Source organism: Argopecten irradians, chromosome 12 (genome assembly GCF_041381155.1).
Source record: "Argopecten irradians isolate NY chromosome 12, Ai_NY, whole genome shotgun sequence".
Lineage (NCBI taxonomy): Eukaryota > Metazoa > Mollusca > Bivalvia > Pectinida > Pectinidae > Argopecten > Argopecten irradians.
In genome coordinates, this window is record NC_091145.1 from 20068971 (window position 1) to 20092514 (window position 23544).

The 23544-nt window shown below is 36.0% G+C and overlaps 1 protein-coding gene across 1 annotated transcript in view; it reads left to right on the top strand.

The window, feature by feature from the left end:
• The window catches only part of LOC138336109 (universal stress protein in QAH/OAS sulfhydrylase 3'region-like), a 63108-nt gene that overhangs the window by 1357 nt on the left and 38207 nt on the right, over positions 1 to 23544 (top strand). The gene's annotated exons all lie outside the window — the stretch shown is intronic.

A 23544-nucleotide genomic window follows, 5' to 3' on the forward strand; every position in this document is an offset into this window, starting at 1 on the left:
CTACCTTGTATATCACTGGTTATGTATATCTACCTTGGTCTATATCACGTGGTTATGTATATCTACCTTGGTCTATATCACGTGGTTATGTTATCTACCTTGGTCCATATTGGTTATGTATATCTACACGTTACTCATATCACGTGGTTATGTATATCTACCTTGGTCTATATCACGTGGTTATGTATATCTACCTTGGTCTATATTACGTGGTTAGGTATATCTACCTTGGTCCATATCACGTGGTTATGTATATCTGCCTTGGTCCGTATCACGTGGTTATGTATATCTACCTTGGTCCATATCACGTGGTTATGTATATTACCTTGTCTTCACGTGTTATGTATATCTACCTTGGTCATATCACGTGGTTATGTATATCACTTGGTCCTATATCACGTGGTTATGTATATCTCCTTGGTCATATCACGTGGTTATGTATATCTACCTTGGTCCATATCACATGGTTATGTATATCTACCTTGTTCCATATCACATGGTTATGTATATCTACCTTGGTCCATATCACGTGGTTATGTATATCTACCTTGGTCCATATCACGTGGTTATGTATATCTACCTTGGTCCATATCACGTGGTTATGTATATCTACCTTGGTCCATATCACGTGGTTATGTATACATATCTTCTCACATTTGTGGTTATTATGTGGTATATCATGTGAGTATTTATGTCTACTCTTTATCTATATTACGTGTATTATTATAAAATCATAACGGGGCAACACTCTCTTCCTTATTAAGACTACAAATATACACACAACAGCTCCTTTTGAAATTTTACATATATACATATATAGTTACGATTGGATTACTGTGTCATGTTATATTTCATCCGTTTATTACGTAACCTAGATGTAAGATAATGTGTTCTATGTCTGTAAGTTTCTTGCAAACAAAAAATATTGATCACCTCTTCCAGTCATTTGGCTCGATTCGGTTCTCCCTTAAGAATGTTGTTGGACAATGATAGAACCCGCCGTCATACAGAATTATTTGTATCGACCTTGTCCTGTACATTTGCGTGACTCCCCAAATGGATCCTAACCCACACGTTATTGTTGATATGATACGTAATATATCAGAATAATAGGGTAAACGCCTTTGTTTAAGTACCCTAAATATATTCACACGCTCAGTCGCCGCACGTGCGCGTCAACTGTCACAACAAACCTGTCGATCGATGTGTTCTACACGTGTACACTGAGTGTTTTGTATTTGATGATAGAGACGACTCAAGTAAAGAGACACATTGTTGTAGCGCATCTGTTGAGCTTCGTCCCCAAATTCCCCAGACTCGCTATAATGGCACGTACATGTAATTTGTCAGCGTCAGTTTCTTATAAAACGCATAGCCTTCGAGAAAGACTGTTTCTATTGTTCTAGCCTCATATTTTCCAAAGGAAACGGTGTATTCTAGCCTGTACGAACAGTCAGTTTTGGGTGGAGCTGAGTATTGTATCTTATGAGAAAATAGCAAGGTTTATGTAATTCTGGTTCTGCAATTTTCTTGGAAAATCCAGTTGTCCTTTGTGGTCTTTAATGGAAAAGTGACGCTTTCATGGCGCATTGGAATGTTTTTCATGGGAAACTAAACGTTTCCTAGCTTTGCGTACTAACTATAATTCTATGAATCTCGTGGAAAATAATTTGTCATTGCTTTTGAAACTTATCACGTTCGTTCTGCCAATATGGCCGTAGAATAGAGCCTTTGCTTAAAATTAAGCCAAAGCCGCTTACGATTGTGAACTTTTGCCATGTATTGCATTTCTAGTCCAAGAGTATCCAGAGGCAAGCGTTAGCGTCCTAGCTTTTAGTGAAAGGCCATTGTCATGCCATGGCTTCATTTGGTACAAATGCACTAGTCGACTTCCGGTGATGTCCATACCAATCCTTCTTTGCTTGAGCATCTCCGGTTCTAGAAGTGAGCTTAATTGCACAAGATGATCAATAATTGTTCCATTCTTTTTCTGTTAAAGGCAATCTTCTGAAAATCATATCGATTGTCTCTGGGAGACGACGTCACAAAGTTGGTTCGTCTTCACGCTCTATTGCCAAAGGCATGTTGGCCAAAATGGTCATGCTGAGAACCATCCGCCGCTCGTTTTGCTTGCTTAACAAGCCAAGGTCAGAGAAACACAATGCTTAAACCGGAAATTATACTTGTCGAGGGAGCAGCTCTGGAGGTAGCCAATACTAAATAATCAGTAACATAATGTCAAAATCACTTCTCTTAAGCTACCAAGTTATTGTGAAGAAATTTCCACGCATATTCTATTTGTAATCAATTAATTTCACAATACTGTAAAGATACATGTGTGGTATTTTTTCCAATACGTATGTTGATACCGATACTTGCACTATTGACTTAAATTAATTAAACTCAAATTTCTAACGCGATATTCCCCGAATACAGGCAATTCAAAGACGTCTTGATGGCGACAAAGAATGGAAAACAAGAAGCTATTATAGATATTCTGTGATGTTCCCTGGTAAAGAAGAAGTAATTACAATGTATACACTATTTTTTACGAACAACATGTAATATATCCCCGGTAAACCGGAAGTTGCTTTATCATCATAACATTTAACCGGAAGTACTAACTCTTCATATGGTTGTAAATTGTAAATACTATCAATTCTATATGGTTCAGATAACAAAACCGACAAGTATGTTTCGCTTCCTTCGCAGCTGTCAGCAGACTTTCGTCTTTAACAATCTATACACTCGTCAAGGAAAGGCCAAAACACACATAGAACCGGAACCTAAACACACGTCAAAGCATATATAATACCGGAAGAGGGTCCATGGGGTCATCACCATGCTACATACACACCAGCCTATTGACAGCCAGACGTGTATCTAACTTCCGTATGTCTAACACTTCACTATGTTCCGGATAAAATCAAACAGTTGCTTTCTATTTAGACGTCTTCTGTTTATCTTGTGGATCACGCATGCTCCATTTCAACACTTACCCCAAAATTATGATATTTAAAATGGATATTAAGATAGAATGATGAATCTTGATGGACGACATTTGAATAGTTATCAGTGAACATGGCATACTACTAGAGATGTTTCTTTGTATATAAGTTAATCATACTGAGAAAATCAGAAATAGAAATAATAAAAAGGATATATCTACAGTGAACGTAGATGAGAATTATCGTGTTCAAATCTGTATATAATGGTAAAACGTTTTAAGATAAGTCCTAGTTTCTGCAAGTTTTTCCCCCTTCGGAAACACTTCCTATCTAACCATTCACAAACATATGACCAACATCCGTTTTAACAGATCATACCTTGACTGATGTAAGAATTCAGCTTTCGGTTAGGTCATTATATATGAATAATCGACTTCCTGTTTACCAAACGTTTTTTGTGTGCAGAATTAAGGTCTGTTTGCCGAGAAAAGTCTTAATTGAATCAAAGACTAGTCGATTCTTTGATATTTACAGCATGATTTAAAAATATACTGTTTATTGTAAAAATGATAAATAGTAATTACTATTTCTCAACATTGAGAAATGCACATTTCCTCTAAATAATCAATAACATTACACATTATTTGTATGAAAATAAAACAAGCTACATTTATCTTAGCTTGGTGTCATCTCGTCGACAGGCTCGCAAATCTTACAACGCGTGTAAATATGACAGGGCGAAATTAAAGCTTTAAGATATACATTTGTATATGTAAATGGCATTGTCATTTCCATGATTTACACAACATTATAAAAGAATACATCATACCTATTCTTTCCCAGGAATAAAATTTCTATATTTATACAGATGTGAATTGCAATCAATCATCACCGCCGCATATGGCCTATGGATATGTCAAGGAGATCTATATTGGCCACCTTTCTTAGGCTCTAAGATGATAACCATTAATTCTTGATCTCTCTTTAGTTCTCTGTGTGGGTCCAATCTTCTAATGCAATGTAATGTCAAGCCCTGAATATTGGTCTGGAGATTTGTCTATTTTGATGAATCGCCCGGTAACCATTAAATAGGGTGAAACAATGGCTAAACTATGTAATAGGACCCTTTTCTATATATAACAAAACGGATACAGCAAAGAAACATCAGACAAATATGTTCCTAACCTAGTTCAATTTGGAAAATAATCTTATTTTATTATGTGCTATTTTTGGTAGCATATAACCGTATTCTAAAGAATAAGTTTGCAACTTATACACGATACGTATTGTAATAAAGCGAAAAGCATCAATGCGAAAGTTTCGAAAATGGTATCATCGCTAAAATATGTTATTTAACATTTTGATTTATCGCTAAAAAATTATACAATTACATACCTTTATTAAAGGTCGTACATGGTTTTATCAACCCAGAATTATAGCAATCGAGACAAAAGTTAGATAATACCAGGGATGTAAGTTGTTAGGAACAATTTCTTTTTACAGGGAGCGGCAAACTTTTGAAGATTCATCTAATAGATTGAGTTTTGGGTTAAGCACCACATGGCTCCTACTTTAGTAACTAGTTTACTTTGACGTAACTTTCCCTCTTAACGTGTTCTGTTTTTGAGAAAACCATTGCGGCTACACGTGCAGTAAGGCCAAGCGGTCTGTGTATCGATCGGAAGGTTTGTGTATCGGTCTGTGCGAGAAAATGCTTTGCCGAGTTAACACTCCGTATTTTGTAATTTGGCACTAGAAAACACGACCAAACTTAACAGTCACACAACCAATTGGCCTAACGTTCTTGAAACACTTTACAGGGGTCTGTAGGAAATGAATGACGGCTCACAGACCTCCACAAATAACGGTCATTACTGCGTCTTTAATTACTACTGTAGGTTCATTTATCGGTGAGCTGCATACTGCACCTGAAGTCCATGACAGGTACATCTAAGTCATTAGTTGATGTTTATTTTATTTGTCTAAAGGTAATTACTGCTCCGCTTCTCTCGAGAGCTTCTTAGCCGAGGCCGTTGAAAATAAGCGTTGTAAGGATGTTCTCTAAGTATGTGTAACCAGGGATCATCTCTTCTTTCAAGAAGGATATAAACAATGGTATAATTTGGGAGAGTAACCTAAATAATTTATCCAAGTTGTGTTTGTTGTCTTTTGAATACGGTTCCAATGCTGTACGTCAAAGTTCTTTCTTGAATATAATTGATAAACATGTGAGCCACACTACCAAATTTAAACGAATTACATATGTCCCAGATTACGTAAAATAAACATGCCCACGATGTTTATGCACGTGTTTTGAAATTTTGGCGTAAATAGGACGTTTTCATTATACGTTCGTTCAAACATCAACGTGTACCCAAAGTACAGATGGTGTCTTTAACGTCATGTACCAGAAACAAAACGTGACGTCAGATGCAAAATTCCATGGTGGATTATAACTTGTAACCAAAGACAACATGACGTCAGCAATACGATAAGTTACATAGGAAATGAATAACATCAGGTACGTAGTATTCGCTGTGAGAATACTATAACGTGTATCAATTGTGCTATCGGGAACCTTCGGTATTTTCCGTAAACAGGTTTCTTATTTACGGAAAGTGTCGAAGGTTCCCGCATTTCCTCACAAGAAAATGTACTCGGATGCTCTACACACTGAACTTGAATGTGAAAGTTACAAAATTATCATGTGTTATACATAATTGGATTGTATTTACATGTTGGCAGTGTTCATTGGAATGTGACAAGGAAGTGTTTATTTAAAACCAAAATTCTGATTTCGATGAGGAACAGGTTCTGTACAAACAGAACAGAACTGTTACAATCATACATTATACGTTTCTAGATGAATATCATTGGATATTTACTCGTATTTTTTATATAAATGTTCAAAAAATATCTAACCGGTATAGATATATCTGATATAGGACCATTATAGAATTCCATTTCGATATTACAACGTATCTAGTGTGTGTTGCCTCGCCGGAATTGTGCCTTACGATCTGGTAATGGGTGATATATATCACGCGGTCCCACTCCCCCCAAAGCTACAAAACGCGGACGTAGGCCACGGCAGTTATTAATTACGTTAATGTCACGTTCATACGTATTTCCCTAGGATGCCAGCGATTGATTTGATTCAGTTGTAGGCTTACAAAAGTACCTCTAGGTGATAGGGAAAATGTACATCTTGCTTACATTACGTAGGAGGGGAAATGTATATCTTGCTTACATTACGTAGATCAGATATGACTCTCACCCCCCCCCTTTCCCCCCAACTCTTCTCTTATCCCCCACCGACCCGGCATGCGACAGGTGATAACTAAGTGTGTGTAAGTCATACACCGCATACTTGATGGAGATAGGACAAGATAATTAATTGGTCTGCTGAGCTTTCCACCGATAATTAAAGAACATCTTTAATCGAACCCAAGTACAATCGATTAATCCTATACATTGGCAGAATCCATTAAAATTTATTTTTTTACGTTCAACAGAAAATATTGTTTGCATCCAACGAACGCGGAATCAGCCATTAGCTTATCTTCAGTGACATTTTCCAGAGATTTAATGCACAGCATCAAAAAGGGCCATTTAGAATTCATGTTTTCTCTAGAAAGATTTACTTTAAGAACGGTTATGCATTTTCATAATGAGTAAACTAAAACACCAAGGAATTGAAATGCTCATTTTGAGAATAGGAAACAGTATTTCTGTTGAACAATGCATCAGCAGCATCTAAAGGTCTGTAATAACAGTGATCATTTCTGACATTTCATTCGCGAATAAAGCCAATTAAAAACGTTATCGTTTTCAATCTTCAAATTTAATTAGCACTAATCTAACATGAAAGGCTTCTATTGCATAATCGGAAGGTTTCATTGTCACGGTGCTGAAAGTTGTTTTCCAAGAACATATTGATTTGGACGAAATCATATTTGGCATGTCTTGCGTGTATGCCGCGCTGGGACCAGCTGCTTTTACACAACCAAAGGACAATTTAAAACACGAATAATTTGTGCAGGAACAACAAAACTTGGCAAGTAGTCAGAATTCGTTTTTCGATTTGATATTTCCTAATTTCTGTGGATTAATCGAAATCCTTATGAATGATTTGAAATGGAAGTAAAATAAAAATAGTTTTTAAAAGTTAAAAATAAGGCAACCATCTAAGTCTATTTCATTAAATGATTATTCTAGCTTAATTATTGTTGCTTTGTCATTCTATTTTTAGCTAAGGTCATTGAAGGCCGCAAACTACATTCATAATCTTTGGAATCTCCCAAATATGTTGAAGTTAAAGACTGCAGAATTATTCTACATGATAATATACCGTGTTGCAATTTCAAGCTCTATAACGAATTGCCCACTTGTAAACAATGTCTAGTGCGCACGGTTGTCGATAATCTTCGGAAAGTATTCAAATTAATCACGATAATCTTAGTGCGCACGGTTGTCGATAATCTTCGGAAATTATTCAAATTAATCACGATAATCTCGAAATATCACCGGAAACTTTTCAGAGATGATGTGATTGTCACTTATGATTACTTCGAATCTAGTCATCATAACGTGAGTTTGATTGTGAAAGTTTAGCAGTTTATTTAAAAGTTCGGCAGTTTATTTTAAAGTTCGGCAGTTTATTTTAAAATTTGGCAGTTTATTTTTAAAGTTTGGCAGTTTATTTTAAAGTTCGGCAGTTTATTTTAAAGTTCGGCAGTTTATTTTAAAATTTGGCAGTTTATTTTTAAAGTTCGGCAGTTTATTTTGGTTCCACTAACAAGTGTTTGTTTGAAGTTTGAAGCAATCGATGTAATGTATGCTGGTATTGTCTGGATTCTATTACGTAAAAAGGGCGTGCTCAGCAGGACATGAAATATGACCAGGATCATATCGGATGATGGACTGTATAGCGATGCTCTCTAGAATATGAAGTCTAGCCTGGTTTAAATGTATCCTTAAGCTTCATAATGGCAAGGAATATTCATAACCCATAATAAACTGTCTGGTTGCTAATGTCGTATTTCACGGTGGGTCTTTCGTCTATTCTGTATCATCGCCTGACAATTACACCGTAACTTTAAATCATACGGTCGACCGCTGACGGTGCATATGGGTTGTGTCCTGGAACTGTCTTGACTTTGTAATAATTCCTAGAACACCAACCTTCAGTGTCATGTTAAGAATATGTCTGGGTTTTGTAACAATTCCTAGAACATCAAATGTTTGTGTGACAGTAAAACAAATAAAGGTGTCGTGTCTCAAAGATCATCAGTCGACTGATAGTAAATAGAATATCATTAATTGATCGGTTTCTTGGTTTAAAAAATATCATACATTTGGTGTCGTGATTAAAAGAATGTCAAATGATGGTTTCATGGTTCAAAGAACATCAGACATTTGTGTCATGGTTCAAAGAACTTCAGATATTGGTAACGTGGTTCCAAGAACATCATACATTGATGACATCATACCGAGAACATCAGACATTTTTGTCAAGGTTCAAATAACATCAGACATTGGTGTCATGATTCAAAGAACTTCATACATTGATGACATCGTTCCAAGAACTTCAGATATTGGAAAGTGGTTCAAAGAACATCAGACATTGGTGTCTTAGTTCCAAGAACAGCAGATATTGGTCTATTGGTTCCAAGAACAGCAGACATTGGTGTATTGGTCCAAAGAGCTTCAGATATTGAAAGTGGTTCAAAGAACAGCAGACATTGATGTCATGGTTCAAAGAACATCAGACATTGGTGTCATGGTTCAAAGAACATCATACATTTGTTTAAGACATCATTCACAGAACATCAGACATTGGTTTCATGGTTCAAAGAACATCATACATTGATGACATCGTTCCAAGAACTTCAGATATTGGAAAGTGGTTCAAAGAACATCAGACATTGGTGTCTTAGTTCCAAGAACAGCAGACATTGGTGTATTGGTCCAAAGAACTTCAGATATTGGAAAGTGGTTCAAAGAACAGCAGACATTGATGTCATGGTTCAAAGAACATCAGACATTGGTGTCATGGTTCAAAGAACATCATACATTGATGTCATGGTTCAAAGAACATCAGACATTGGTGTCATGGTTCAAAGAACATCAGACATTGGTGTCATGGTTCAAAGAACATCAGACATTGGTGTCATGGTTCAAAGAACATCAGACATGTGTCAGTTGGTGTCATGGTTCAAAGAACATCAGACATTGGTGTATGGTTCAAAGACATCAAAGACAGTGTCATGTTCAAAGAACATCAGACATTGGTGTCATGGTTCAAAGAAATCAGACATTGGTGTCATGGTTCAAAGAACATCAGACATTGGTGTCATGGTTCAAAGAACATCAGACATTGGTGTCATGGTTCAAAGAACACATCAGACATTGGTGTCATGGTTCAAAGAACATCAGACATTAAGTGACATGGTTAAAAACGCATCCGATATTGGTGTCATGGTTCAAAGAAATCAGACATTTGTCACATGGATCAAAGAAATCAGACATTGGTGTCTTTGTTAATGTCAAATATCGATGCCACGTGTCAATATATTATTCGTTACTCAGTGTGTTAGTGACTGAAGACGTGGACATATTGGATCTAGAGGAAATTAGTATCTGGTAATGCGAAGTTTTAGTCCCAATGTTTTATAAATAACTAGCAAGAGAAAGCAATATTTTGAGATTTCAGTGTACATACCAGACCTAACATAAAAGAACGTAACTATTCCCAAATTGCCTCAAAGAATATAAAATTCGAAAGCCCCATCTCCTGACGAAGATATAAAATCTAGATAATGCAGAATAGTAGATGCTTTGTAGCTAAATTTCCTTTCTACAGTTATTTCAAAGTGTGAAAATAGGAGTTTACTACTTTTAAACAAGGCGCAGCCTTAGAGTTCTACGGAAGGTCGATAAATATCTAGCCCAATATTTCACAATCTCCGCCACCCAGCCGCATCACTGCTACACCGGGTCCGAAGTACACATTAGTTTATGATCACGTGTTTCCGGTATATGTCTGTTACTCCAGAACATCTTTTATCAAAACCGCTGTTCTGTGTAACTGCCAGGTCAGTTGGGAATGATAACCTCCTATAGATAAAGCATACGACACAAGATGCAACAAAATCTCTCACAACATAACTTTATCGCGGTTTTTTCTTCAGTTAACGCTTCATATCTCGTTATCAGCCATGTGTCATGTTTAAATTATTCAAAATAGCATTTTTTGTATCTCTCTTTTTTGTCTTTTTTGGGACTTTTCTAATAAAAGTGGCACGCTTTCACTTAACATGCATATGTTTATCTGTCAATACCTCCTATAAACCTGCCAAAACCTAGTAAGGACTGGATTACAAAAATTAACTTCAGGATTCGACTCCAGTACAACGCTCACTTATTCAAAAGTGAGTTATGATACTATAAAGAAATACGTTGAGTAGACAATGGTTTGAACTCTGGTGTTTGCTTTTTACATGGAGTCAAGGGTTTAGAACACGTATTTTGTTGCATGCATTTCAGTATGGCAACTTAATAGATTTTACTACATAGTCGTGTGTTATCAGATAAGATGGGAATGCTCTTGTTAGGCTTTTCCACACCTGCCCTGTTTCTTTCCGATATGATGATAATTGATATCTGCTGGTAGACCTGGGGCTCGAGAAGAAATTGCAGTTTGATGAAGACAAAACAGCCAACACAATTCGTATCGCCATCATTATCTTATATGTTCTTGTGTGATACGAGCATTAATAAATTGAAGTCTCCGTGCCAGCCTTATTCACCACCTCGGCTCTCATTTGCGGAGCTTGCAATTATTTTTTAAATGGGTACATTATATGGGGGAGGCATCTTTTTACACACTTTGATTTCGTCGCTGTCATCTGCTTTTGTCAGAGCTGTTGGACCTTATCTATTTAGTGGATGTAGTCAATGAAGCAGTCACTTATCCTTTAGAAACATATGGATCTTATTCTATATTCTCAGTAGTTTGTTCACATAAGATGTGCCTCTTTATGCTATCCTTTATTCTGTTGACATTGAATTGGAATCTTGGTTATGAGTTTATATCAGTATACGCGTTATAGACATTAGATTCTCTAGCCATTTCCCTTTCTATATTTTTTGGTTTGTTTAATGTATTTACACACTCCTTGAGTTAGTCGCGTTTCGATCCAAGTTTAGAAAGGTCAACGTATGTATGTTTAGTATAAAATGGTGAGATGTCGCCACTGTTCTGTATATGTAAATAAATATAGAAAGTGCTTGTGACAGTTATGTTGCATTAATACAGACCACACGGTGATGTGAATTCATAACGGCACTTTAGCATAGACACATAACTGGCAGATAAATACATTAACGATTCAAAGCATCGAAAGGTCAGAGAGAGCAAATCAGGAAATAATTTTAAAGTACTACCAAGAAATGATTTTCTGGACATGTTAGCTCTCCATGTGTTTGGAAATATTTTAATTTTCATTTATTGAAATATTCGTTCTAACATGGTCGTTTCGGTTCAATATGGATGTTTCACACGCCAATGTCTATTAGAGCATTTCTCGTGTTGTAACAAAGACGAAGAGAATCTGATGTCTATATATAGTTGTATAGATCCTATTGTTATTATTACCGTATACATATATACATGGGTTGCATGATGACATGGCATGATGGAATATCAAGGAAGCAGCTTATGCCGTTGTAATGAAAATTGTATTTAACATTCGCAATATATACCTTTCCCTTTTAATCCCTTCCATCGACTGTATAAACTACAAAAAACAAAACAACAATGTATGATCTTTTAAATCCAAATCTTCTCCATTAGGTTGCTAGTAATAAATAGTCAATACTAACAGTAAATATATGATCTCGATACATTCGCAAAGTTGTATAACCCCATACCAATTGTTCAAACATTCAACCAAATTACTTTCATTTTCATTATACCACAAACATCCCACCTGCAATGGTGTTTTTCGTCCACATTCTCTGTTGGTCTATAAATAATAGACCTCCTCACGATATTTTATCAAACACAAATGTTATCGAGCATGACAATACCGTGAACTTGACAAGTTGGAGGGCTCTTCTTATCCATCACCAGCGCCCTTCATCTTCTCCCAGTAATCAACCCCGTGGGTCCTAAAGTATCGTTGATAGATAGACATTCATTTGTATATTGCACACCACTTCGTTTTAGCGGAGACAATATTTCGACTCTTCGTTATTCCCCTCATATTCGTGAATACATAAATTCGCGATCATGGAGTTATTTTGCCAGTCGTACATTCATACATGCGTTGTATACAATAATTCGCGAAACATGAGAATCTCCCGCGAAATTACGCAAAAATCTATGTCTCGTGAAAATGAAGTTGTTTACAGTAGCTGTTCTGTGTCCTGTCCGTTAAGCGATGAAAGCTGCAGACCCGTATTCTGTTACAAAGGAACAGTTACGCGTCTTATTCTAGTAGGGAAACTTGTTAACTTTTTATGAAACTGTTTTACTGGCTTCAATTGTTCCATAGAGATACTCGCTGACCTAATTTACAGGGATGGAGTGTATCTGATACTAAACGTTTGCTGTGCCACTTGTACTCAAGATATCCTACTACCAATGACAGCTGTTGATGATGAATCCACTTGTCTTTATAAGCATTATTACATGATATGAAACATAATTCATGTATACTCATTATTTATCACAAGCATTATTACACCATAAGAAACATAATTCACGTATACTTATTTATCATAAGCATTACATAATATGAAACATACTTCATGCTATAAATGCTCAGCAAAATATAATTAGAAATAAACGACTTCTTGATTTTGAAAAGAACAACAGCCTCATACATGTATTTCCAATTAAATGAACGATTCGCAATTAAAATGCACATATGAGTTGACTCATATGACCAATCAACTGCGGGATTATCCTCTTTCTGCAATAGGCATAAACTTATAATTGGTATCAAGAGCGAGATTTCCGCACCAGAAACTTTATTTCATTGCCTACTGTGTAGTAAAACAGGAGCAATTGAACAGATTTTCAGTGCTGTTTAACCCCATTATCTAATCAGAGACAGTTCATATTTCAGGAAACCTCTCCCAAGTTTGCGTTAATCCTCTTGTACGTTTTCTCCTCTGTAATCACTAACACACACAGAAAGAGATTCCCTGATTGATGTATTAATACCTGATATCAGTTGTTGTTCCTATCCCTGGCACACAAATTGCTATCCAGCACCTGCTCAGGAGATCAGACAGATTTGTAACGTGCGTTATATTGTAATGGGAGATAGTAAACGTCTCAGCTTCATTGAGATATTACAGAACGCTGTATTAAAAAAAGAATAGACGATCGTGAAAGAACAATAATCAAAGTTTTACCAAGCTAAAACTTTGTGTTATTGCTAAAAATTATATAAAAACATAAATTACTAGAGTCATATAGGGAAAATGTCATCGACTAATCAGAAGCTATGGCAGCCATCTTGGATGGTGCATCATCTTTGATTGACCCATGTAAGTCGGCGTAACAATATCATAGAGAAAAGAGTCCCTTAATTAATTTGTGTTTCCACTGGATTAGATTGAATTATAAAGAATGAATTTGCAGTTTATTTATAATACACTATGGCATTTAAAAATCTATTCAAATTAATTCTTCGTAACCATGGTAACAATGATCTCGCATGAATTTGTTTACGTAATACCATTCCAATATTTTTCGTATTAAAGCGTAAAAGAACATCGAGGCCGTGGATACCATTGATTTGACACGACGACAATAACAACAGAATCATGGCAAAACCACAATAATCGCCTAATTTGTATCAAATCACAGCCAGTCATTGATTTCATAGAAAACGACATAACAGCTAGCTTATTGATATGGATAGGAGCCGTATGATAACGGACATTTATTATTACACTTAATTGAAGACTACTGGTTTGTAAAATTCATTAAAATCACAGACTAGCATGGGTGATGAAGTCCCTGATTGATGAAATATTATTGCTCTCACGGACACGTATTCAGGTTGATCGCTAGGCGGTACTATCACCATGGCAACCGCTGATATTGGACGTGATTGGCTGTTGCTTATAGTCCATTATAGTTTGTGTATTGTGTTTTAAAAGTGAAAGTGCTGTTATCTTTAGTAGTGTTTAATAATGAAATTAAAATAATTTATTGCGTTGATTTATTTATGATACCTTCATCAATACAACGGTCATTAAATATTTTGCTTGTAACGAGCATTCTCATTGACTTGATTAAAGCATTACATTGTACTGCATGTAAGTATCTAATTTATTTGGATTAGGCGTAACACTGCCAACCAAACAGGGGTCATCCTAGGTAGATCACAATTATTTTTTGCAAGGCAATATATACATGTATGAATGATACATACCTGATCAGCATCAACGTTGTCCATTTTGTTTATCATCTCATTTTGTTATCGTTTGACCATTACATAATTTAGAATTTTCTGTCATTTATATACATGTATGTCATTTGTTTATTTATTCTGGTTTAACATCGTATTAACAACTATCCTAATTAAGGACCAAGTACCCCTTGAGTATTTTCCATAATTACACTATAAGCGGCTTGTATAGACCAAAAGCATCATTGCAGTGTTTTCAAACAGTAGCGTATTTGACGAAACAGTTAAACATCCTACACGAATCACTCTCAATGCAAATGGAACAATAAAGTAATGCAAAGTAAAGTAATGCATGACTTGATATTGGACTGATATTGGCGGTTGTATCGCTCAAATTCCGTTAGGGTGGTGACAACTAAATTCCATAGCAGTCTCTTCTTGAACGATAAAAAAACCCTAATAAATCTAAGAGCGCGTTATTGATTTTGATAGTATAGCGAAAATCTTATCAAACTAGACTTCCAATCAATAAGTTCTACGCGAAATAAATTAAATTTCCTGCTACACCGCATTGGACTCGGGTGTATGCCCTTCTACGGTAGTAAAGTGTATTAAAATGGGTATAGCGAATATTACCGACGGTTCGACGCTTGTATTTGGTTAAGGGCACTGTTTGTGTATACTGTTATAACGGCACTTACGTCTCTTTGGGTTCGTGTTTCTCTACGACCGAACACTGCTGTAAAAATTGGTTTAGATTCATGTCATTTGGAAGTATTGCAGCGAGTGGAAATTAGCTATGTCTCCATACACTGCTTCAGTATAGTATACGTCAATGCTCTTATAGACTTGTATATCTCGGTTCAGTCTCATGCTAGCATTGCAGTACTCTATAACCCAATGCATGGTCGTAAATGTCGACTAAAGATTTTAAAATTAGATTTTTGTGATAAATTTTCTTTTTTTCTCCTGAATTGTTTTAAAGTTTCTATAATCCTCCCATCCCTACACTTGTGACCTTGAATGTAACGTTCTCCATTGAGAAAGGCTCTGGGTTCTGACACACAACGACGGTATATATTTGGATTTTGTCCTTGGCCTGTGTGAAGAATGAATTTAATATGTTTTCCAATCTGTGCAGTGCTTCCGGACTGATTTAGATTAAAGGAATATGAGATATATAAGATATATTATTTTAACAACCTCCTTTCTTCATTACAATCACAGAAGTATCATAATCAACAAGCATTTTGTGTGTTGGTGAAGTAATAAATCTCCCCTGTTGATGTCTACAAACTAATACAGTGACATTTAGCTAATTTTAGTAACAGTTACCGTTGCCATTTCATGTTTGTCCCCTTATTTAATTCTAAGCTGTGTTACCTCATAATCTGTCTTCAATCAAGTTTTAACAAATCCATCAATCTGTTGTCAGTTTTCGTCTAGAAATACCTAGATTTAAATAATATCTACGAAGAATAATATATTTTTGGTAGGAGTGACATGTGTAATTGACATTTGACCCAATTTTAACCCCAGTGTTTCATCGGCAGGGGCTAATGATCAAATAAATAATGTGCAGGTTATTGTTAAATCGTACGAACTCATTAACACTTCTGTTTGCATCATATAATAAAATAATGACAGACGAAGTGATTAAATATATGCTACAAACAATGAACTAATACCAAACTAAAAGATTAAGTGAATGCAACTACACTGTAGGAAGGCATTCCAAACTAAAATTATGTATGAAACATTTGGACCGACAACCATCTGACATCTAGCGAAGACTCTTTGCTATAATGGATTGCCCTTTCCGACTATAAAACGTAAATTGACATCTAATTTGCCCAATAACTTGATTATGTGAGACCCTCATCCATCCTCCACGTCAGATGTCTGACCCGGGCTTCAACTAGGTGATGTATATCGTTATATGATAGCTGTAGACATCAAAGGAGCACGTAATGTGTGTGATTCTTTTCTCTTGAATCAAACAATATTTAAGATACGATTGAGAAAATGCTTTTTTTTGGTTTGTTTTTTTTTTTTTTTTTTTTTTTTGCATATTGTTCCTTTTTCGTATTCTTACTACTTGATTCACAATCAATCACAAATATGTTCAAACGTTTCGTGATTTCACTCTGATAGGCCTTAATTAATTTGGCCATTTGGTATAAAAGTTCATAAAGGACGTAAAGTTTGTGAAGGAAAGCCGAAGCTTACGGAGAAAAATTAGGCCCTACGGTGGCTCCCTCACAAATGATATGTTAATTCAGTGCTTATATAATTCTGCTCAAAAACTGCAGTTACTTTTTTTTACTTCATTATTTTATTTTTCTACCATTGATTAACGGATGTCTTTGATAAAAATATATCTGGAATCCATAATTGAATAACGATTGCTATGCCAACAACCTTACATATATATTTATTCGCATTGTTATATCACCAAACACAATTAATCATCGAATATCAATAGCTTTATGATAGCCCGACCGATAGATCGCAAACTAATGGCCTCATGTGCCGTCAATATTTTTTTCTCTACTTGAGGTCATTTCTGCGGCTGACCAATTGATCAAGCATTCAAGAGAGACGTAGCTGTTGTTGACTTAGTGTTGAAGGTTGCGGTTCCTGCTACTTGATTGGTCAAGTCGTGTATGACACATCCAATTTATCAGTTATAATAGATGATATAGAGAGGATCTTAAGGATATGACCTTTCTCTTCGGGGTTCCTCGGTTATGGTACAAATCCTCTGGAGACGAGATGTACCAGGCAAAAGTGCAAAGACTTAATAACCATCCGATGCCACTCAGACGCTAAACAATGGCCAAACAGTCCAATGTCGGTCTGCAGAACGATGACCCAACGAATGATTTGGTGCTGGCTGTCGGTAAAATGATGATGAAATTGCTAGAATCTGGTTAACTATACATTGGTGGCATACCAAATGTTCGATTTCTTCCATGTGTAGAGAGACCAAATAAGGAGCTTTTGATAGTTTCTGATAGTTGCAAACATTTTTTCGCGATAGGTCTTTGAAGACTGGTGGAAAGTTCAACGGTCGATAAAACGATCTCGGTGCGGAATTTCCCTGTTTTTCTTTACGGATCCATTCGTTCATTACTCTTACTATCTTTACTAATATATGTCTGATGTCTGCGATACAGCAAACAGTATTTAGTATTCTGGAGTATCGAGTTCTTTCATCCTCAAGTACTTGCTACGGAGTCTATATTTCGTTTATATTTTTGTCTCTTTATCAATTACAAGTTTGGATACTATTGTTTACTTGATTTGTATTATAGTTTATTCAACAACAACGGCCATATGATTTATCCTTATCTATACTCTAAAACACCATTTATGCAAAGCAACATATTGCAACCACCCCTAACTCTATTGTATGCTCTCTTCTTACACGACGTACTTTGTCTGCATATCTTTCCATTCTGGGTGTTGACTAATATCTACCATGTGATTGCACATCTGATCTAATATGCCATGCGCCACTCCTTTCGTGCTTACGAGCTATATCAGTCCCCATGTCAAGTAATTAAAGTGTAGATAAACTACCGGAAGACAGTGGGAAGCTTTTTATGGAATTCCAAATACATTGACTGTCACCACAAGAATATAAATGAATACAGCGGTAGTTAAAATATGCACTTCGTGGCCCGGTTACAATAGTGTGCCGGCACAGACATGGAAATCCATCACTAGACGTAATCATAGATTTTGCACATTGGTGCTTTCAATTATCCGTGCTTGAAATTAGAATATATCTGTCAGACAGAAAGTTGTACTTAATTTCTGCTGATGGGAGGTTATACAATAGAGGAAAGTCAGTAAGTGTAGCTGGGTTTGTGTCTATAATATGGCTGTCATCTTTAAGACAATATTTCCTTTTCTTTATCGGAATACTTTGAAAGAAATAAAGATGAAATAAAAACTCCTATACGTGGCACTAATGGAGAAATGATGGTTTATTAAACCTAAATTGTTGTTATCGTTCACAGGCAGTTATCAAGAATTTTGACAATTAAATTTCGTTATCGCTATTTCTCAAAAGCACTAAATATAAAGGAATCTTGTTTTTTAATTGCAATGTGTTGGTTGGTTCCCATTGGTCCCATGCCAAAATACAATATAAAGATGCTAATAAACAGACATGTTTGTATCGCGTGACAATGACTATTTGTACAGATATGTTCGCATGTCCAGTAATATGTCTAGAGACACACCTGTATTGTACGGCCAGGATTATGGATACAAACCCACATTATTTGACCGGCAGTGATATGTATATGATAGAATGAACCAGGGCTATGCAATCAGACACCAAGGGGTATCCATGGTCAGGTAAATTTAACATGTGTACATATCACGTCTTTCAATCACTTGGCTATTTGAAGGAACTGTCTTTACTATATGGTTACGGTATCGCGACCAATTATCACTAGTCCTGTACCTCTATGTTTCGAGTTTGAATTTTTGTGAAGCAGTTTCCAGATACTAACCGTTGGTCGGTGATTTTTTTTCCGGAAAATTTCGGCATTCATCAACCTCCTAAACCTGCCACGTACTTCAATAATCTTTGATGTTAATAGGATTAAAAACACAATAATGACTTAAGTCTATTTTAAAGTACATGTACGGCGCTCTTCGTATTGTTACACCACTCGGGGATAAATATTCTGATTTATGGTCACATGTTTCACAGGCTCTAACCTTGTTTTATATCGAACTATATGAAGGCAGGGTGTTAGAGTAAGACATCCTTGTGTGGGCAGATCCTTTTTACTGCGCTTGGTAGGGAAATCGATGTAGACGATCAGACAGCGGTATATCCCAATCCCTGCAAATTATTTTACGTAGAGATAGTCATGGACGAATCTCTTTACTTGTATAAACAACATGCGGTTTTAACATTGTCACTGGACGTCCACCGCCAACTCTTGTATAAACATCTTATGCATGATTACTACTAATACCATTGTTATCACAAGATCTTTTAACAGAGGAACTGCTAATGGAAAAATCCCATCCATTATGTGGCAATGGCACTACCGAACACATTAATACACGTTTCTGTTGGCTTTTAAGGATTTTTTTTGTATTGTGAGAGTAATGAACATATTGCCAAATCGCCTTCTTCAGGGCCTGCTTGTTCGTGTCGGCACTAAACCCCAAACAGGCCAATCGATAGAAACTATAGCTTCTTCGTCAAATGTTGACCAGTTAGGCTCGTGATCCGTTATTAACAGATCATCTCAAGAATACCAAGAAAATAATAAATGTCAAAAGTTCGGATGGAAATGTATATTAACAGACCATTAGTTTTTATTGATTCTTCTGTACGTGGTAGCCTGCTGGTTAAGACGTCCCGGCATAATACTACAATCCCGCCGTCACATCTGGGTCGTGTATTCGAAACACATGAAGGCAAGTTGTCAGATACTTACAATTTGTCGGCGATTTTTTCTCTTGGTACTACGACTTTCCTCCGCCTCTTGAACCTGGCATATGTGTCCAAAAAATGTCATTGACTGTAAACAGGATTTTAAACCAAACAAAGGCAACCATGCATCTCCAGAAAATGATAAATGTCCAAAATTCTGATGGAAATGTATACGAAACATTATTATATCCCATTGGTTATTTTGTATGATATGGAATATAAATAAAATTATTAGAATTAATGCTTTACAAACCAGGATATTTGGTAATGTCAAAGACAGCTGAGTTGAATCCTGAACATGAATCCAATCACCTGGATACGGCTTACGTTCACGACAAACTACCAGTAGTCACTAACAGTGCGTGGAGACGATTTCATTTCCAGTGTTGTTCAGTTCGTTCAAAAACACCCTAACGACGTCGGTAAAATACGTTTCAATGTCCGGTGATTACGAAGTCATATTTGACGTGTTTTCTGATGTCGCACTAGCAAAAAGGTAGGGTTAATATAGCACTAGACCCACATCACAGTAGTGTTTTAAAAAAATCAATGATAGTCTTGTGTTCTAGTTTGTGTTTCCTTTAAAAGAAGAATAGATAAAGTTCGATTTAAGTCTGTCTAAAGAGAAACAGAGAACTAAATCTGCAATTTTCATTTCCATGGCGATATACCGATATGTAAAATCGATAAAAATACTGATATCCTTTGAAAAGATGTAATTTACAACACAACTGCGTATTGTAAAGGCCGGAAATTTGCGTTTTGGAGAAAGGTATGTTGTTTTCGATGCGAACACAGCTAGAAACAGAAACATTGCTGTTGAAAAACAACCATGCTTCCATAATGACTGATATAATGGTCTGCCGTGACTTATGGATAGATGTTAATTTGCACACATGCGAAAGCAATAAAAAATACCCATGGAAAATCATTTTTAGAAAAAGTTAATTATAAATACGAGTATGTGATGACTTTCACACTTATTTAGGACTGTGCTTGCTTCTGTATGTGTATCATTTTCCATATAGGTCTACAGTTTTGCAATTCAGACTTCAACTAGTTCAATTATGTGCGAATGATGCAAGCTAATATCTAAGCAATACTTTAATAGTTGGCTACGCGATAAAGTCTACAATGTCTATGCTAACCCTAATGAATCGATCCTGAAAGTCAACTTTGTCCTCAGCCGCTCACAAAAGTACGCCCTCAGCTCATTAAGACCTTGCATTCCCAAAACCAATAAACTGTTTTAAGGTTTCCACGAAACATCATTATAAAACCGATGATGATGAGAAAACACCATACAAATGACATTAATTTCGAGTAAGGTTTACTCGTCAACCTCTCGAGAAGATAATCATAAAACGGAAACTTGCTGCATTGGATTTATTGTTTGTCGTTGAACAAGCTTGTAGTAGTCCTTGCCGTTACCATATCTTATAGTTTTATCTTCCATGATATGACTTCTCTTCCAGAGCGAATGAGCCAGAACCTATGAAGTTTTCCTATTTTCTTGCCGCCAATTTTGAGTTTAGAATACTGTTTCGCGTTTTATTGTTATGTATCTTATAGTAACTCATTATCTATTTTGTAAGGTGCCCTTTATCTTTGATATATGTGCATTCATTGATAGACATTGATATATACCTCGTATAGTTTTCCCCCTATTTTGTGATAAAGTAATTTAGCGATTTACGCTGTCGTGTATCTTCATCAGTGTATTCTCGATACTGTTGCACTTCCTGTGCTGGTATAGCCAACTCTCCAATCTGATTATCCGTAACATTAGACGTAATAGTGAATAGTAACGAAACGGCGTGGAGATAAAGATATGAGCTAGCCAGATTAGCAGTTTTTACGCTGAACAGATAATGAATTTTGTCTCAGTATGAGACAGGTTTACTTTATTACGTTAACCCTCTGTGTTATAAATTTTGTCTCCTTGTTTCGAAAATGTTTTGCTATGATGTATTTATACGTCGATGCTGAAACCTTATAAAGCATAATACGGTGATACAAAGGTTACAAGGGTGATGTTTCCTTAGATTTAAATGGTATAAATGATAAAATCGATCTCGCACCAACTCTTCCGCAAATATTGTCTTTAGTCTAAGTAAGCTGACTCCGTGTCAGTAAAAAGTTTCCCAATAATTCTCCGCCAAATATAAAATAACTAGATTATACCACTGTCGGCGCTGGTTAATAGATGACTGACCAGTATATCAGAGAAACCCCGTAGCGATGTAATGCGAGGCTTACGAGCCAGAAAATCCCCCGACAATGTTTCAGGTTCGGCTTGGTGACAGAAGTGGAATTCTTGCTTTTTGTTGCAAACCTGTTTACAATGACCATGTCAACATGCTTAGCGTATTCTGGAAGCCATTTGCCATATTATCAATGACGTCATAATACCCTGTGAACAATTGCACGTGTATCAATCAGAACTCGTTATCTGCTTTTCTACAAGTCGCCATGTCCGCTGACACCGTCTGATACAGAGACTGTATTGATCTGGTGGATCCTCCCAATTCTATTAACTCATCTTATCAGTGAGTGGCTCAGCTGTGCACACAGGGGGTATCTCAGGCAAAGATTTCATTAATCTAGGAGATGTCGTCTGCAAATCCAGAGTCTGTGGACGTGTTAGGGGATTACGTGTATTAGATGTGATCGTGCTTCGTCTGGGGTGTAGGAAGGTGGTCATCGACCAGGCTTGTTAGATTCGGCAATCCTCAGTCGATTCCAATACTCTACATATAAGTAGGGCACTGGAATAAGCCAAGGGTCGCCGAATGTGCTGAACACATTTGTGTAAAAGACGTTTATAAGTTTCATTTTCATTTTACATAATTTTTCAATTTTCATAACTGAAAACGATAAAATGAATCTAAGGTTTTCGAAGTACATTTGTATTGCATAATTTTATGCAATGGTTTGATTATATTCTTCACATGTTTCTGTTTTGATTAGTATCGTCCTGTTATAAGTCTATTTTTCATCGGTATGCAATATACTAAAACGTGTATCGTCTTTTTTCAAGGGTTTACCAGTGACATGGTGCCTTTAATATAGGATATACATGTATTTAAATATAAATTGGGATATTGAAAGAGTGGAGTTCAAATAAATGCACTTGTTTTTAAAATGCATTTTCATCACATTAAGATAATCTTGCCATTTTTATTTTTTATTTTCGCATGTCTCGCCCATTTTTACACAAATTACTTTTTCGAATTACATTTTGCCACAATTTAAACTATACCGTCTGGATGAAGAGAGACACCGTGTTCCTTTGGCCAGTACGTGTCTTTAACTACCGTGATCTTGTCAAGCAAAACAATAGTGTCAATGTCCTGGTAAATCCTGTCTGTTTGCAATTATTACACATCATTAGTATGACTATGGCAATTAGTTTAGTTGAATCATCAATAGATAATTCACAGTGTAAATAATATTTCCGATAATTTGAATTTCGCATACCATGGTAACGCTTCAAGGTAACCGATTTATATTTATTTGAATATTGCATGTAAGTGGCCAATTTGTCGAGACCAACGAAATACTTCGATTTAAATTTGGTTTCGAATTATACGTGTTCAGGTTAACTATGTTTTATGGTATGTATCAAACATTCAAAGATGTTTGTAAATATTTTGCTAACTTTGCCAACCGTGAAAAGAGAAAATTGCTTTCG